General features: G+C 35.4%; 1 long non-coding RNA gene and 1 pseudogene across 2 annotated transcripts; both read right to left on the bottom strand.

The window, feature by feature from the left end:
• Positions 1–6,699: 6,699 nt before the first annotated feature.
• On the bottom strand, positions 6,700–8,237 carry LOC125492062 (uncharacterized). Of its 2 annotated transcripts, XR_007268511.2 has the most exons (4): positions 8,206–8,237; positions 8,055–8,120; positions 7,885–7,954; positions 6,700–6,773 (listed from the first exon to the last, which is right to left on the bottom strand). It is a non-coding gene; the product is annotated as an uncharacterized LOC125492062 (long non-coding RNA). The 2 variants fall into 2 exon arrangements; XR_008970175.1 differs by lacking the exon at positions 8,206–8,237 and having other exon boundaries at positions 8,055–8,199.
• Positions 8,238–8,921: 684 nt separating this feature from the next.
• LOC130589495 (uncharacterized) lies at positions 8,922–14,462 on the bottom strand (annotated as a pseudogene).
• Between the last annotated feature and the right edge of the window lie 2,237 nt (positions 14,463–16,699).

Genomic DNA, 16,699 nt, shown 5'->3' with positions numbered 1-16,699 from the left:
CAAAAAAAAATTGACAACCAACTATGAATGTGAATCTTGAACATTCTTAATCCAAGAATCGAAATCTTGAATCAATCTAAACCCCTTTGATACTTCTTGATTCAAGAACCCTACTTATCCTTAGAACAAGAATCTAAACACCCTCAAATTCACTCCTGAATTTAAGAAGTTTAACACTAAACACTTATCACTCCTTAAAAGTCTTTAATGGTTTGATTAATTAGCTCACAAGCAAAACAATAATCAAGATTGAATTGCTTAAACAAAAATGTAGATATCTTTTTAACAACATAATGAATCGCATTATATAGGCTACATCCTATCCTAATACAACATGGAAAATATCTTATTAGCAACATAATGAATCGCGTTAGATAGGCTACATCCTATCCTAATACAACTTTGAAAATAATTACGTAACAAGATAAGAAACTAACTAATCACACGCCTATCTTAAATCCTAGCTAAACTATAATTTTTAACAACCTAAGTAAAATAATAACTAATATAGCAAATCCTAACAAAAATAAGATTCTATGTAACAACCAATCGCAAACCCAAACATAACATGGATTCTATGTGATAACCATGTTCTTCTTGAACTAGGACTCCTTTTTTACTTCCATGCTTTACTCGAGCCAAGTCACTACACAAGCCAAAGGTTGGTTTCTTTCATTAAGATTGAACCCCATGTTCTCCAAAACCAAGTCAATAGGCTTATGTAGGATAACTTATTTTACATCCGTATCATTCTTAATATAATTACTAAACCAAAAAACCTTGATAACCAACTATGAATGAGAATCTTCATCTTTCTTAATCAAAGAATCGAAATATTGAATTAATTGAAACACCTTTTATACTTCCATATTCAAGAACACTCTTGATATTGAGAAGAAGAATCTAAACGCCCTCAAGTTCACTCCTGAATTTAAGTTCTGTGACACTAAACACATATCACTCCTGAAAAGTCTTTAATGGTTTGATTAATTTAGCTCACAAGCAAAACATTCATCAAGATTCTATTCTTTAAACAAAAATGTAGATATCTTATTAACAACATAATGAATCGCGTTAGATAGGCTACATCCTATCCTAATACAGCTTTGAAAACAATTACTTAACCAGATAAGAAACTAACTAATCACACACCTATCTTAAATCCTAGCTAAACTGTAATTTTTAACAACCTAAGTAAAATAATAACTACTATAGCAAATCCTAACAAAACTAGGATTCTATGTAACAACCAATCACAAATCCAAACATAATATGGATTATATGTGACAACCAAGTCCTTCTTGAGCTAGGACTCCTTCTTTACTCCCATGCTTTCCATGAGCCAAGACACTACACCTGCCAAAGGTTGGTTTCTTCCATTAAGATTGAACCCCATGTTCTTCATAACCAAATCAATAGGCTCATGTAGGAGAAGTGCTTTTGAATCCGAATCATTCTTAATATGATTAGTGAACCAAAAAAGCTTGATAACCAATTATGAATGTGAATCTTGATCTTTCTTAATCCAAGAATCGAAATCTTGAATCAATCTAAACACCTTTGATACTTCTTGATTCAAGAACAATACTTATCTTGAGAACAAGAATCTAAACACCCTCAAATTCACTCTTGAATTTAAGAAATTTAACACTAAACACTTATCACTCCTTAAAAGTCTTTAGGCTTGATTAATTAGCTCACAAGAAAAACAATAATCAAGATTGAATTGCTTAAACAAAAATGTAGATATCTTTTTAACAACAAAATGAATCGCGTTATATAGGCTACATCCTATCCTAATACAACATGGAAAATATCTTATTAACAACATATTGAATCGCGTTAGATAGGCTACATCCTATCCTAATACAACTTTGAAAATAATTACTTAACAAGATAAGAAACTAACTAATCACACGCCTATCTTAAATCCTAGATAAACTATAATTTTTAACAACCTAAGTAAAATAATAACTAATATAGCAAATCCTAACAAAAATAAGATTCTATGTAACAACCAATCGCAAACCCAAACATAACATGGATTCTATGTGATAACCATGTTCTTCTTGAACTAGGACTCCTTTTTTACTTCCATGCTTTACTCGAGCCAAGTCACTACACAAGCCAAAGGTTGGTTTCTTCCATTAAGATTGAACCGCATGTTCTCCAAAACCAAGTCAATAGGCTCATGTAGGATAACTTATTTTGCATCCGTATCATTCTTAATATAATTACTAAACCAAAAAACCTCGATAACCAACTATGAATGTGAATCTTCATCTTTCTTAATCCAAGAATCGAAATATTTAATTAATTGAAACACCTTTTATACTTCCATATTCAAGAACACTCTTGATCTTGAGAAGAAGAATCTAAACGCCCTCAAGTTCACTCCTGAATTTAAGTTCTGTGACACTAAACACATATCACTCCTGAAAAGTCTTTAATGGTTTGATTAATTTAGCTCACAAGCAAAACATTCATCAAGATTCTATTCTTTAAACAAAAATGTAGATATCTTATTAACAACATAATGAATCGCGTTAGATAGGCTACATCCTATCCTAATACAGCTTTGAAACAATTACTTAACCAGATAAGAAACTAACTAATCACACACCTATCTTAAATCCTAGCTAAACTGTAATTTTTAACAACCTAAGTAAAATAATAACTACTATAGCAAATCCTAACAAAACTAGGATTCTATGTAACAACCAATCACAAATCCAAACATAATATGGATAATATGTGACAACCAAGTCCTTCTTGAGCTAGGACTCCTTCTTTACTCCCATGCTTTCCATGAGCGAAGTCACTACACATGCCAAAGGTTGGTTTCTTCCATTAAGATTGAACGCCATGTTCTTCATAACCAAGTCAATAGGCTCATGTAGGAGAAGTGCTTTTGAATCCGAATCATTCTTAATATGATTAGTGAACCAAAAAAGCTTGATAACCAATTATGAATGTGAATCTTGATTTTCTTAATCCAAGAATCGAAATCTTGAATCAATCTAAACACCTTTGATACTTCTTTATTCAAGAACACTACTTATCTTGAGAACAAGAATCTAAACACCCTCAAATTCACTCCTGAATTTAAGAAATTTAACACTAAACACTTATCACTCCTTAAAAGTCTTTAATGGTTTGATTAATTAGCTCACAAGCAAAACAATAATCAAGATTGAATTGCTTAAACAAAAATGTAGATATCTTTTTAACAACATAATGATTCGCGTTATATAGGCTACATCCTATCCTAATACAACATGGAAAATATCTTATTAGCAACATAATGAATCGCGTTAGATAGGCTACATCCTATCCTAATACAACTTTGAAAATAATTACTTAACAAGATAAGAAACTAACTAATCACACGCCTATCTTAAATCCTAGATAAACTATAGCATTGAGAATGCTTGTTATGAAAGATGTGCGAGAGGTGCATTATTCCTATGGATAAAGAGAATACTACAATCAAGGTTGAAGTGAAGAGGCTTGACTTGAAGATTGAAGTGAAGATATTCAAAGGAACAACTATCCTAACATGAAGGAAGCTTAGAATGCATGAGTTTGTATTTAAGCTTGTAAATGTAAAAAGGGAACAAGATCCGGAAAGGTAAGGAAACTTGAGTTATAAAGTTGGAATGATGGTTTAGAGTCTCTAGTTAAGTTCCTAGGTTTAATATGTCAAAATGGTAAAAAGGTTGTGTCGGTTTCTATTAATTAAGTCTAGGATTTCCTGTTCTGTTCTTATGTTGGGAACAGACGTTAGTACAGTTTGGGAACACAGGTTGGGAACAGACCTAAAACGTCGTATGTTGTGCGCCTAACATATATGAAGTGTTTAAACTGATTTATTAGGAGTCCTAGCTTAGTTTGACTAGATCTACTAATTTAGGGATTAGTTAGGAGTTTGTTAGGAAAAGATTTTAAAATGATTTTCTGTTTTGAAAAGAATAATATCTTATTTTAAAATCTTATCTTTTTATTCTAAGTAAAATCTTATCTTTTGAAAAGATTTTCTTTTTAAATAAAATCTGATATTTCGTTTTTATTTAAATATTTTAAAAAGATTTTTTTTCTTAAATCATTTTTTTTAAATACTTTAATTATTCCCCAAGTATCTAAAACCACGTAATGTTTACAGTTAAACGTTTTAGTGGGTTTAGTGGGCTTGTTTATTATTTCCCAAGTATTAATTAATTTAAATACTGTTTGTGGAGTAATGGGCTATATTATTTTATCAAAGCCTTAATTTATTTTAATTAGTTTAATTAGGCTTCAAGTTTTATAAACCACGTTATACTTTACTACTTCTCCTGTTAAGTTAAGTAGTGGGTTAGTGGTTATTTAATTCTCAAGTAAAGTTAAATAAAAACTAATAAATTAATTAAAGTCATGGAAATCATGGGTTAGTGGATTAATTAGTGGTAAGTTATTTCATGACTAATTAGGTTATAAATAGGCGCTTAATCTAAAGTTTAATGTGTCGGACTTTAACTTATTCTTACATAAAGTGTCAAACTTTATTAGTCCTTCCATAGTGTGTCTGACTTCGGTTTTATTTGGGTTTAACTCAGATAAAGTTAGTACCGTCATTCCTTCAATATACTCTTGTGTTCCTTACGTATTTCCTACTTATTCTCTTATTGTTTTTATCGTTTGTAATCTTGGTTTTTGGGGTAAGGGGACTTTGAGTGAAATCCTGTATTGAGAAAAGCTTTGAGTAAAGCAATAGAAAGGGAAGAAACTTGAGTGAGTTTCATTGTAAGTGTGAGAAGCTTTGAGTGAAGCAAGAGAAAGAGAAAGAGAAAGAGAAAGGAACTTCGAGTGAAGTTTGAGAGGAACGTCAGTTGTGGGAACTGTCGTTGGGAACTTGAGTTTAGTAACTTAAGTTGTGGCTCAGAGAAAAGTAATAGGATTGTAAACAGAGTTTTTGGCCTATTATAGTGGAAAGTATTGAGTCAAAATCCCTTGTGGTCGAGGTTGTTTCTTCCTATTGGGCCTAGGAAGTTTTTCCTCGCTAAAATCTCTTGTGTATTTCTCTTGTTCCTTTCGTTGTTTTATAATTCCGCAAAAACAACGTATATTAGTCACATTATAATTCACCCCCCTCTTATAGTGTTCCCTTAGAAGTCAACAATTGCTATCATAGCGGGAACTCACAAAAACATAGGAAACCCTATTGAGAAAAGATCCTGATGGGAACACTACTTACTGAAAAGCTCGAAGAAGGTTATTCAACCTTACGACCTCCAATGTTCAACGGGAAATTCTTCACCTACTGGAAGAACAAAATGGAGATCTTCATCAATGCACAAAACTATCAGGTATGGAAAGTCAAAGAGGTTAGCGATTTCAAAGTCACAACCAAAAACGAGAAAAACGAGGTAGTTTCTAAACCTATATGTGATTTTGATGCTTTTGACTATAACAAGTTAGAAATGAATGCTCAAGCTATTCAACTGTTGTATTGTGATATTGGACCTCATGAATACAATCGTGTCATGGGGTGCAAAACTGCTAAACAAATATGGGATTTACTTGTAGTCAGTCACGAAGGAACAAATGAGGTGAAAAGGTCTAAGATTGATCTTTTAATAGTAGTAAATATGAGCTCTTTTCAATGAAACCATATGAGACAATTCGTAATATGTTTAATCGATTTTCTAACATTATTAACGAGTTGGATTCTCTTGGAAAGTATATTTCGTCTGAGGAACAGGTTCGCAAAATTTTAAGGAGCTTACCAAAGGAGAAGTGGATGACCAAAGTAACTGCTCTCCAAGAAACGAAAGATTTCACCAAGTTCAATCTAGAGCAGCTAGCAGGTTCATTGTTGACCCATGAACTTCAGTTAGGAACTCAATATGGTGAAATTTCTGCAAATCGGGCACTTGCTCTAAAGGCCTATGAAAAGGAAGAAGAGGACGAAGATTTTGATGCGAAGAAACTGTCCAACTTGTTCGAAAATTCAAGAAGATGTACAAACATCTCAAATCGAGCAAAACCAAAGGTAAACAGTCTTCTACTTCAAAATATGAATCTGGTTGTTTCAAATGTGGTAGATTAGATCACTATATTAAAGAGTGTCCCTCATGGGAACAAGAGTTTGAATCCGAAGAGGAACTTTCAGATGAAGGAACTTCTCAGTTATGTTTAATGGCCAAATTTGATGCTAAGTCTAAAACTAAGTTAAATGTTAAGGGGGCGTTTGGTTCACATAGTGGTATGGGTTTAGAATGAGGAATGAAATCAAGGTGGTATAGGTTTGGAACTTGATACCTAATACCATGTGTTTGGTTTTTATTTGGGAATGAAATTTTTTCGACTATTTAATATGTAAAAGCCCGTGATTTATTAACCAGCTTAATTAGAAATAAGTGCAACGGAAGCCCTGGTTAACAAAACTCGGACCATTACCATGACATCATCTAATGGAAATTGGATGATATCGCGAGAAACAACGAACTTATATAGAGAAACTCTTTTATACAACCAAACTGATAATATACAACCCTTATTCCTTATACTTACTATTTTACATACATAGCATCGACCAACTATGTCGGAGTACAAAAACTAGCTTTAAAACGACATCTCACGAGCGTAAAGCTTAGAGTTTGAGATCAAAAGCTACACTTTAAGCATAACTATAGAGCATGTAACACTGCATATATATAAAAGTCATCACTTGAGCACAGCAAAAGCAGAGACACGATCATAACGTCTTTAGAAACCTGCATCATCAGGAACTACTGCTCCTCACCAGGAACAGGTTCCAAGAACAAGCGTCAGCCAAAAAGCTGAGTACTAAGTTTACTACCATGTAAAACATACTTTAGTGGACTTGCTTTCGAAATAATCCATGAATCACTAGATAATCACAAGCTACCATGAGTCAATCAATGCATAAAACAGAATTAAGATTATTATATAAAACATAGTTCCTTGGAGAAAGAGAACGCGACGGAGGGGACAAAGCCTACATCTCCGACTGTGGGGGTCATCACCCCAACCTTTTCTTTTTCATGGCCATTACCGCGACTAGTCCGGAGTTCATATTTCCAATTCCAATCACTTAACATATTCAAGTTTCGCATTACTTGAATTCGCCCGATTATCGTTCCATAGAGCTATGGGCAGGTTTCCCTATGGAACCCCCAAGGTTCCCAGTCCATGGGGCACAGTTCATTACCTCATTGGTCGACTAAATGAGGCTACTTTCTCCATAAAAATATTCCATCGTATGAATCATACAAACTTATACATGTGTAACATTAATCCAAAAAGAGAATCTACAATCAATACATATGACCGTTCTATTGCTAGCTTCGATTATATGCTTTGAGCCACTATTAAACGACTAATACCAACAAAATATGACTAAAGTACCTAAGGACAGTATATTATACATAATATAGTGAACTTAATACACACATATTATCACTCAAAAGTTCAGCATAATTTCATACTAGCTTTTTCACGAAAACGACTATAAATCAGGGCATTAGTCTTCATGTATTTATAAACCTTTGATTAGCACAACTAAATTACTTCATGGACACTAAATTAATATTTTACAGTAGCTAAACAGTAGGTTTAATAGCATAAATAGCATATTCACATTGATATTAAGCTTAACCATTACAAACACTTACCATAATGACATATATACATCATATTTAGCAATTACAACTTAAGAATGAGTACTTATAACTTTAAAACAACTATATAGCACTCAATATAACTTTAAACAGATTATATACATGCTGGTTCCACATAAAAATTAGCTCACAATTCACATCATACATATAATCATTATAACAACTCAAAGAAAGAAGGTTATAGGATAATCAAGCTTAGTACCTTAGAAATCCTAGCTTAAACCTTGATTAAAGCTCCTTAACTAGTCCAACTACTGGTGTATCTTGAAATACTATCAAAATAAGACATTATGGTGTAAGGAAATAAGATTAAAGCTAAACTAATCTAAGAGAAAACTCAAACAGAAGCTGACAGGTTTTCCAGCAGCATACCTGACTTCTTAGGGGCTTTAACACCAACTTCTAATGGCTCTAAAGCACGAACAAAGGCCTTAGGTTCTGGGTATTCAAGTGTAGAACAATAATATGTAAGAAAACCTAGCTTAAAGGAAGAGAAAATTGAAGAAAAACTGAAGAGACTCACCTAGGGGCAGGGACGCAGGTTCTGGCGAGATGAGAGAGTTGGTGTGTGCTTCTGGCAGCTGTGTTTTAAGTTTTTATCAAGCAAAGCATGAGGTGGGAGTGAAGTATCGATGTTGGCGTCCTATTCATGCCTTGGTTTTGGTTAGATTGACACGAAAAAGGGGTTATTGCAGCTTACTAAGCTAGCTGCTGCATCAGCTGCTCCAAAAGAGTTTAATTGGAAACCCTCATGGATAGGAAACCTATTAATGGTTTCTAATTGCTGGATTTCATTCCTAATTAACATACTAAGGTAAGTAGACGTGGCCCATTTGGTTTAGACTTGAAATTCAGTAGAGAAGGCTTCACAAATAGGACTTTGATGCTACCCGATAAAAGCTTCAGCTCTATTTTTGTAGATTCTATTACTATGGCTCTTATAGGTTTAGTAGCATATCTAAGGGTCCTTAAACCTTATTACCAAGTTAATAAGAATACCATAAACACATATACATTCTTGTTACACACATAAACAAGTCATTCAAGTATTTAAAACTTCATAAAACCACATCATAAGCTCTTAATGAGCTCAATCAAGACCATAAAAAGTACCTAGACTTATTACCACATACCACTAATTAAGTTTTAGGGTCTAACAACTTAAAAAGAATATTGGAGCTATTACATACTACCCCCCTTAATAAAGTTTCGTCCTCGAAACTTAGAAATATTACCTCATCAGAATAATTGGGGATATCTATTGTCAGATTCTTTTTCCCATGTTGCTTCTTCAACGCCATGGTTGGACCATAGTACTTTGACAAGCGGGATGGTTTGATTTCGTAATACTTTTTCCCTCCGATCAAGTATTTGGATAGGCTTCTCTTCATAAGTCAATGATTCATCAACTTGGAGTGGTTCGTATTGTAATACGTGAGACGGATCGTGAATATATTTCCGCAATTGAGAAACATGGAATACATTATGAACCCTTGCAAGCTCCACCGGTAATGCTAACTCATAAGCCACTTCTCCAACTCGTCTCAGAATTTCATATGGTCCAATATATTTCGGACTTAGTTTTCCTCTAACTCCGAATCGTTTTATCCCTCGGGTGGGTGATACTTTCAAAAATACTTTATCACCGATCTCAAATTCTAGCTTTCGCCTTTTTGATCTGCATAACTTTTTTGTCGATCCTGTGCTATTTTCATCTTTGCTTGGATTATTTTGACTTGGTCCATCGTTTCTTGTATTATATCAGGTCCAACTGAAGTTCCTTGGCTTACATCTTCCCAACAAATAGGAGTGCGACATCTCCTTCCGTACAATGCTTCATAAGGAGACATTTTGATGCTACTATGCGAACTATTGTTGTACGAAAATTCGACCAGTGATAATCGATCTTCCCATGACTCATGAAATTCTAGGATACAAGCCCGAAGCATATCTTCTAGTGTTTGTATAGTTCTTTCAGTTTGCCCGTCTGTTGCTGGATGAAATGCAGTACTGAAATTCAGTTTTGTTCCAAATGCCTCTTGTAACCTTCCCCAGAAACTTGATAAAAATCTTGTGTCCCTATCTGAGATTATTGTGTTTGGAACTCCATGCAGGCGAACTATATCTCGAACATATGCATCTGCCATTTGCTTCAAATTCCAAGTAGCCTTCATTGCAATAAACCTAGCAGTTTTAGTCAGTCTGTCAACAATCACCCAAATCGTATCGTTTCCTCTTTTTGATCTAGGTAAACTAACAACAAAATCCATTGAAACAGACTCCCATTTCCATTCTGGAACAGGTAGGGGTTGCAATTCTCCAGTAGTCTCCCTCTATCGAATTTCACTTTTTGACACGTCATACATTTTGCAACGAACATCGCAACATCTTTCTTCAATCCCTTCCACCAGAAGTATTGTTTTATATCTCGAATCAACTTATCTCTTCCTGGGTGTATCGAATACATACTATTATGTGCTTCGCCAAGAATCTTTTCTTTCAACTCTAAATCATTCGGAACACACCATCTTCCTTTCATTCTAAGGCTATCGTCCTCATAGATCCCAAAATCCATTACTTTTCCTTTCCTTATTTCATTCCTTATACTTTCTAGAAATGGGTCTTCTCTCTGCTTCTTCTTGATCTCGTCATATAGTGTAGGGGTTACACTAATGGCACTTAAAACATTTCTAACTTCTCCATTTTTCACAATTTGCAGATTCAATCTTCTCATATCTTCGTAGATTTCATGCGGTACACATAACAATCCATTTACCTCTTTGCAGGGCTTTCTACTCAATGCATCAGCCACCTTATTAGCCTTCCCTGGGTGGTACTGCAAATCAATATCATAATCTTTTATGAATTCCAACCATCTCCTTTGTCTCATATTCAAGTCTTTCTGCGTGAATATATATTTCAGACTTTTATGATCTGTGTAAATCTTGCACGGAACGCCATATAATATAGTGCCTCCATAACTTCAGTGCGAACACCACAGCAGCCAATTCTAAATCATGCACGGGATAATTCAATTCATGTGGTCTCAATTGCCTTGATGCGTAAGCAATAACCTTTCCTTCTTGCATGAGTACACACCCTAACCCACTTTTTATGCCATCACTATAAATTTCATATTCTTCTTTATCAGTCGGTAAAGTTAAAATTGGAGCGCTAGTTAATCGTCGTTTCAACTCTTGGAATGCGGCTTCACATTTATCACACCATCGAAATTTCATATTTTCTTTACTAGACAAGTGATAGGCTGAGAGATTCTCGAAAAATCTTCTACAAATCTTCTATAATACCCTGCTAACCCCATGAAACTTCGAACTTCTGCAACATTCTTCGGGGATGGCCAATCGACGATTGCTTTAATCTTCTCTGGGTCAACAGACACACCTTCTCTAGTAATTATGTGACCTAAAAATGCTACTTTGTTTAACCAAAAGTCACATTTACTCAACTTCCCATACAACTTCTTTTCCCTCAAGGTCAGCAATACGGTTCTCAAGTGCTCCTCATGTGCCTTTTCAGACTTCGAATATATTAATATATCATCAATGAACACAACAACAAACTTGTCCAAATAAGGCTGGAAGTATCTATTCATCAAATCCATAAATGCTGCTGGTGCGTTAGTTAACCCGAATGGCATGACAACAAACTCATAGTGACCATACCTTGTCCGAAACGCTGTCTTGGATATATCATTCTCCGAGACTCTCATTTGGTGATAACCGGATCGTAGATCAATCTTGGAGAATACTGCAGCTCCTTTTAGTTGATCAAATAGTCATCTATCCGGGGTAATGGATATCGATTCTTGATTGTAAGCTTGTTGATTTCTCTATAATCTACACACAATCGCATTGATCCATCTTTCTTTTTCACAAACAGCACTGGGGCTCCCCAAGGTGATACACTTGGCCTAATATACCCTTTCTGTAATAATTCCTCCAATTGCTTCTTCAATTCTGCCATTTCTGCAGGGGCCATTCGGTAAGGTGCCTTTGATACTGGTGTTACTCCAGGTGCCAAATCAATATGAAAATCAACCACTCGGCTTGGTGGCAACCCAAGGTAATTCATCTGGAAACACATCTGGAAATTCCCTTATTATAGGTATTTCATTCAACTGTTTTGGTTCCTTTATGGTGTCAACTATATGGCATAAGTACCCTAAACACCCTTGCCTAAAACTTTTTATTGCCTTCATAGCGGAAACGATCTTAATGTGCGGTTTTTCTACCATTTCCTGATACAATATCTTATTTCCCCCCAATGTCTTCAATTTCACTTTTTGCTCATAACATTCAATTAGAGCCCTATGCTTACTCAACCAATCCATCCCTAAAATTACATCATACGGTTTCAGATCAAATCCTATAAGATCAGCTTGTAACTCAGTTCCTGAGATATTCACTAGGCAATCCCTGTATAACTTATTACACCTCACCTTAGTCCCATCGGGTATATCTATTGAGAATTCTATCTTAACTGATTCAGGAGTAGGGTTTAACTTTTTCAAGAAAGCATTCGATATAAAAGATTTGGATGCTCCAGAGTCAAATAACACATAAGCAGGAACATAACACACAGGGAATGTACCCGAAATTACATTACCTTCCACCTCCACCGAGCCTGATGTTGCACCTTCTTCCTCTGTCATGGCATACATCTTACCCGCTGCTCGACCGGAAGATCCCACGTTTCCTCCACGGTTGTTGTAGCGATTGAGTCCCACTGTGTTTCCTCCCTGTCGGTTATCGAATCTTCCCTGGTTCCCTTGTATAACCCTACCATCATTTGTTGTACAATCTCTTGCCAGATGTCCAGGCTTTGTACATTTATAACATATGGGTACTCCAGTACAAGTAATACTTTTGGCATGCATTTTCCCACATCTAGTGCATTTCTCCAACTTTTCTGGCTTTCGAGTCCGATTCATTTGCATTTGATTATTCCATCCTTCCACCCTTGGACGCTTGTCATAATTTCCTCCTTGCTTATTCCCCCCTCTCTTCTTATTAGCTTCATCTTCCTTTTGGCAAATTCTTTCTTTTTCTAAAGCAAGATCATACAATTCCTGATAATGCTATACTTCCCAATAAGCTTCTGGTACCTAAATTCAGTCCCTCGAAAAATCGAGTCATCTTGAAGTTCTCGTACTAACTAACTCAGGGACAAACCTTGACAGTTCCATAAACTTGACGGCATATTCTACCACGGACATCGTCTGCTGACGCAGAAATAGAAACTCTGATTCCTTCTTCCTCTGCACTGCAGGTGGATAAAATCTTTCCCTTAACTTCACCAAAAACATTCTCCAATCAAATCCGGGTTGAGTGGAAGCATCTCTCATAGTTCTCCACCATAGGTCTGCTGGGCCTTCTAAATAAAACGATGCAAGTTTAACTTTCAGATTCTCCGGGCAATTCACAACTCCCAACAATTTTTCCATATAAGAGATCCAATCTTCGAATATGATCGGATCAGTCTCCCCGTTATAAGTATTTGGCTTGTGAGCTGCTAACCTCTTATAAAATTTTCCTTCAGCATCTATTTCCCGATTTACTTCTTGATTCTCTAAAATGCGAAGTAGTCGTTATTCATTATCTCAAGGTGATTAATCCTTCCTTCCATCTCCTGATGGGACGCAGATTGACTTGATGATCCTCTAACCATACTTTCCTATTTTGTTAAGAAAGCTTTAGAAAATTTATGACGTCTAGAGATCATTCATTCACACAGAACTATAAATGAATCAAATTTAGCACACATAAGAAACATATTTATTTTATATATAACTAGCATTACACATAGCATAACATTTACACAAAAGTAAGCTATTAGGCTTACTTCACACATGCTATACACATTTGTACAAAAGGCTGTAAGCCTTCAAAAAATATTCCCCTTACAAACTAAGTTTACAAAAATAAAACTTGTACACCGACATACCTATCTTACTTAGCTTATAAGGGTTTTCACTACCATACTGCGTTATACTACATGAAGCACTGCTATTGACCTTCTAACTATTTTAGTTCAACTTCATGGAATCATATGCATACCACTATCGTCACTGCTACTCCCGTCACCATCACTCTCAGGCACATAGTCTGGATCCTGTGTAGAATCATCAATCTCTGACCCACTATTCCATTCCTTTTTCATTTCCGCTTTCCAAGCTCTCTGAATCATCTTAGTCCTTCTAGTTCTCCTAGCCTTCTTAACCCAACCCTTTATAAACTCAACTTTCTTCCTTTTTGCCTCCCTACGCTTTGCACACTTCTCCATCTTTTCCATAATCTCCTCATCATACTGCTCCTTAGTTATAATTAATCCTTGCTTTCTGCCCTCTTGATCTACTTCCTGAATCCTTTGGGTTACTTCCTCAACAGTTACTTCCCAACGAACATTATTCTTATCAATATTAGCTATATCAAATTCAGGATCCATTGACATCAAAATTGCCAAGTTAGGAACAAACGGAGCCAACTTTTCCCAGTAATACTCCTCCTGCAGAGAAATCCAAGGTTCACATGGTGGTAGAGTCTTTATTATGGTAAAGGATTGCACTTCAGGCCTGGTATACGGGTTAGATATAGCTGGACCCATTGCTGCATTCCACCTCTCAATAGTTCTCTTTATCAGCTCAACATGGGCAGGCGCATTGAACCACTTAAAGGGAAACGGAACCCACTTATCAGGCTCTTGCATACTTGGGACATAATTACCCACTTCCTCGATGTTATCATCACTAATCTGACTCATCTACAAAATAAATTAATAGTTACTAGCTATCTAAAAACCTTACTACCCATAAAAATAAAGCACAAAGTTTCACAAATTTTACTAACACATATATGCACTTAGGCACTTCACGTATTAAGACGCCGGAATTTCTCTTTTTTTTTTTTTCAAACCTAATTTAGCTCGGATACCATTTGTAACAGCCCGTGATTCATTAACCAGCTTAATTAAAATAAGTGCAACGGAAGCCCTGGTTAACAAAACTCGGACCATACCATGACATCATCTAATGGAAATTGGATGATATCGCGAGAAACAACGAACTTATATAGAGAAAATCTTTTATACAACCAAACTGATAATATACAACCCTTATTCCTTATACTTACTATTTACATACATAGCATCGACCAACTATGTCGGATTACAAAAACTAGCTTTAAAACGACATCTCACGAGCGTAAAGCTTAGAGTTTGAGATCAAAAGCTACACTTTAAGCATAACTATAGAGCATGTAACACTGCATATATATACAAGTCATCACTTGAGCACAGCAAAAGCAGAGACACGATCATAACATCTTTAGAAACCTGCATCATCAGGAACTACTGCTCCCCACCAGGAACAGGTTCCAAGAACAAGCGTCAGCCAAAAAGCTGAGTACTAAGTTTACTACCATGTAAAACATACTTTAGTGGGACTTGCTTTCGAAATAATCCATGAATCACTAGATAATCACAAGCTACCATGAGTCAATCAATGCATAAAACAGAATTAAGATTATTATATAAAACATAGTTCCTTGGAGAAAGAGAACGCGACGGAGGGGACAAAGCCTACATCTCCGACTGTGGGGTCGTCACCCAACCTTTTCGTTTTTCATGGCGATTACTGCGACTAGTCCGGAGTTCATATTTCCAATTCCAATCACTTAACATATTCAAGTTTCGCATTACTTGAAATCGCCCGATTATCGTTCCATAGAGCTATGGGCAGGTTTCCCTATGGAACCCCCAAGGTTCCCAGTCCATGGGGCACAGTTCATTACCTCATTGGTCGACTAAATGAGGCTACTTTCTCCATAAAAATCATTCCATCGTATGAATCATACAAACTTATACATGCTTAAACATTAATCCAAAAAGAGAATCTACAATCAATACATATGATCGTTCTGTTGCTAGCTTCGATTATATGCTTTGAGCCACTATTAAACAACTGATACCAACAAAATATGACTAAAGTACCTAAGGACAGCATGTTATACATAATATAGTGAACTTAATACACACATATTATCACTCAAAAGTTCAGCATAATTTCATACTAGCTTTTTCTACGAAAACGACTATAAATCAAGGCATTAGTCTTCATGGTATTTATAAACCTTTGATTAGCACAACTAAATTACTTCATTGACACTAAATTAATATTTTACAGTAGCTAAACAGTAGGTTAAATAGCATAAATAGCATATTCACATTGATATTAAGCTTAACCATTACAAACACTTACCATAATGACATATATACATCATATTTAGCAATTACAACTTAAGAATGAGTACTTATAACTTTAAAACAACTATATACGCACTCAATATAACTTTAAACAGATTATATACATGCTGGTTCCACATAAAAATTAGCTCACAATTCACATCATACATATAATCATTATAACAACTCAAAGAAAGAAGGTTATAGGATAATCAAGCTTAGTACCTTAGAAATCCTAGCTTAAACCTTGATTAAAGCTCCTTAACTAGTCCAACTACTGGTGTATCTTGAAATACTATCAAAATAAGACATTATGGTGTAAGGAAATAAGATTAAAGCTAAACTAATCTAAGAGAAAACTCAAACAGAAGCTGACAGGTTTTCCAGCAGCATACCTGACTTCTTAGGGGCTTTAACACCAACTTTTAATGGCTCTAAAACACGAACAAAGGCCTCAGGTTCTGGGTATTCAAGTGTATAACAATAATATGTAAGAAAACCTAGCTTAAAGGAAGAGAAAATTGAAGAAAAACTGAAGAGACTCACCTAGGGGCAGGGACGCAGGTTCTGGCGAGATGGAGAGAGTATGGTGTGTGCTTCTGGGCATCTGTGTTTTAAGTTTTTATCAAGCAAAGCATGAGGTGGGAGTGAAGTACAGCATGTTGGCGTCCTATTCTGCCTTGGTTTTGGTTAGATGGACACGAAAAAGGGGTTATTGCAGCTTACTAAGCTAGCTGCTGCATCAGCTGCTCCAAAAG

The sequence above is a fragment of the Beta vulgaris genome, chromosome 7 (assembly GCF_026745355.1).
Source record: "Beta vulgaris subsp. vulgaris cultivar EL10 chromosome 7, EL10.2, whole genome shotgun sequence".
NCBI classification, from domain to species: Eukaryota; Viridiplantae; Streptophyta; class Magnoliopsida; order Caryophyllales; family Amaranthaceae; genus Beta; species Beta vulgaris.
This window is presented reverse-complemented; position numbering and strand designations above follow the sequence as displayed.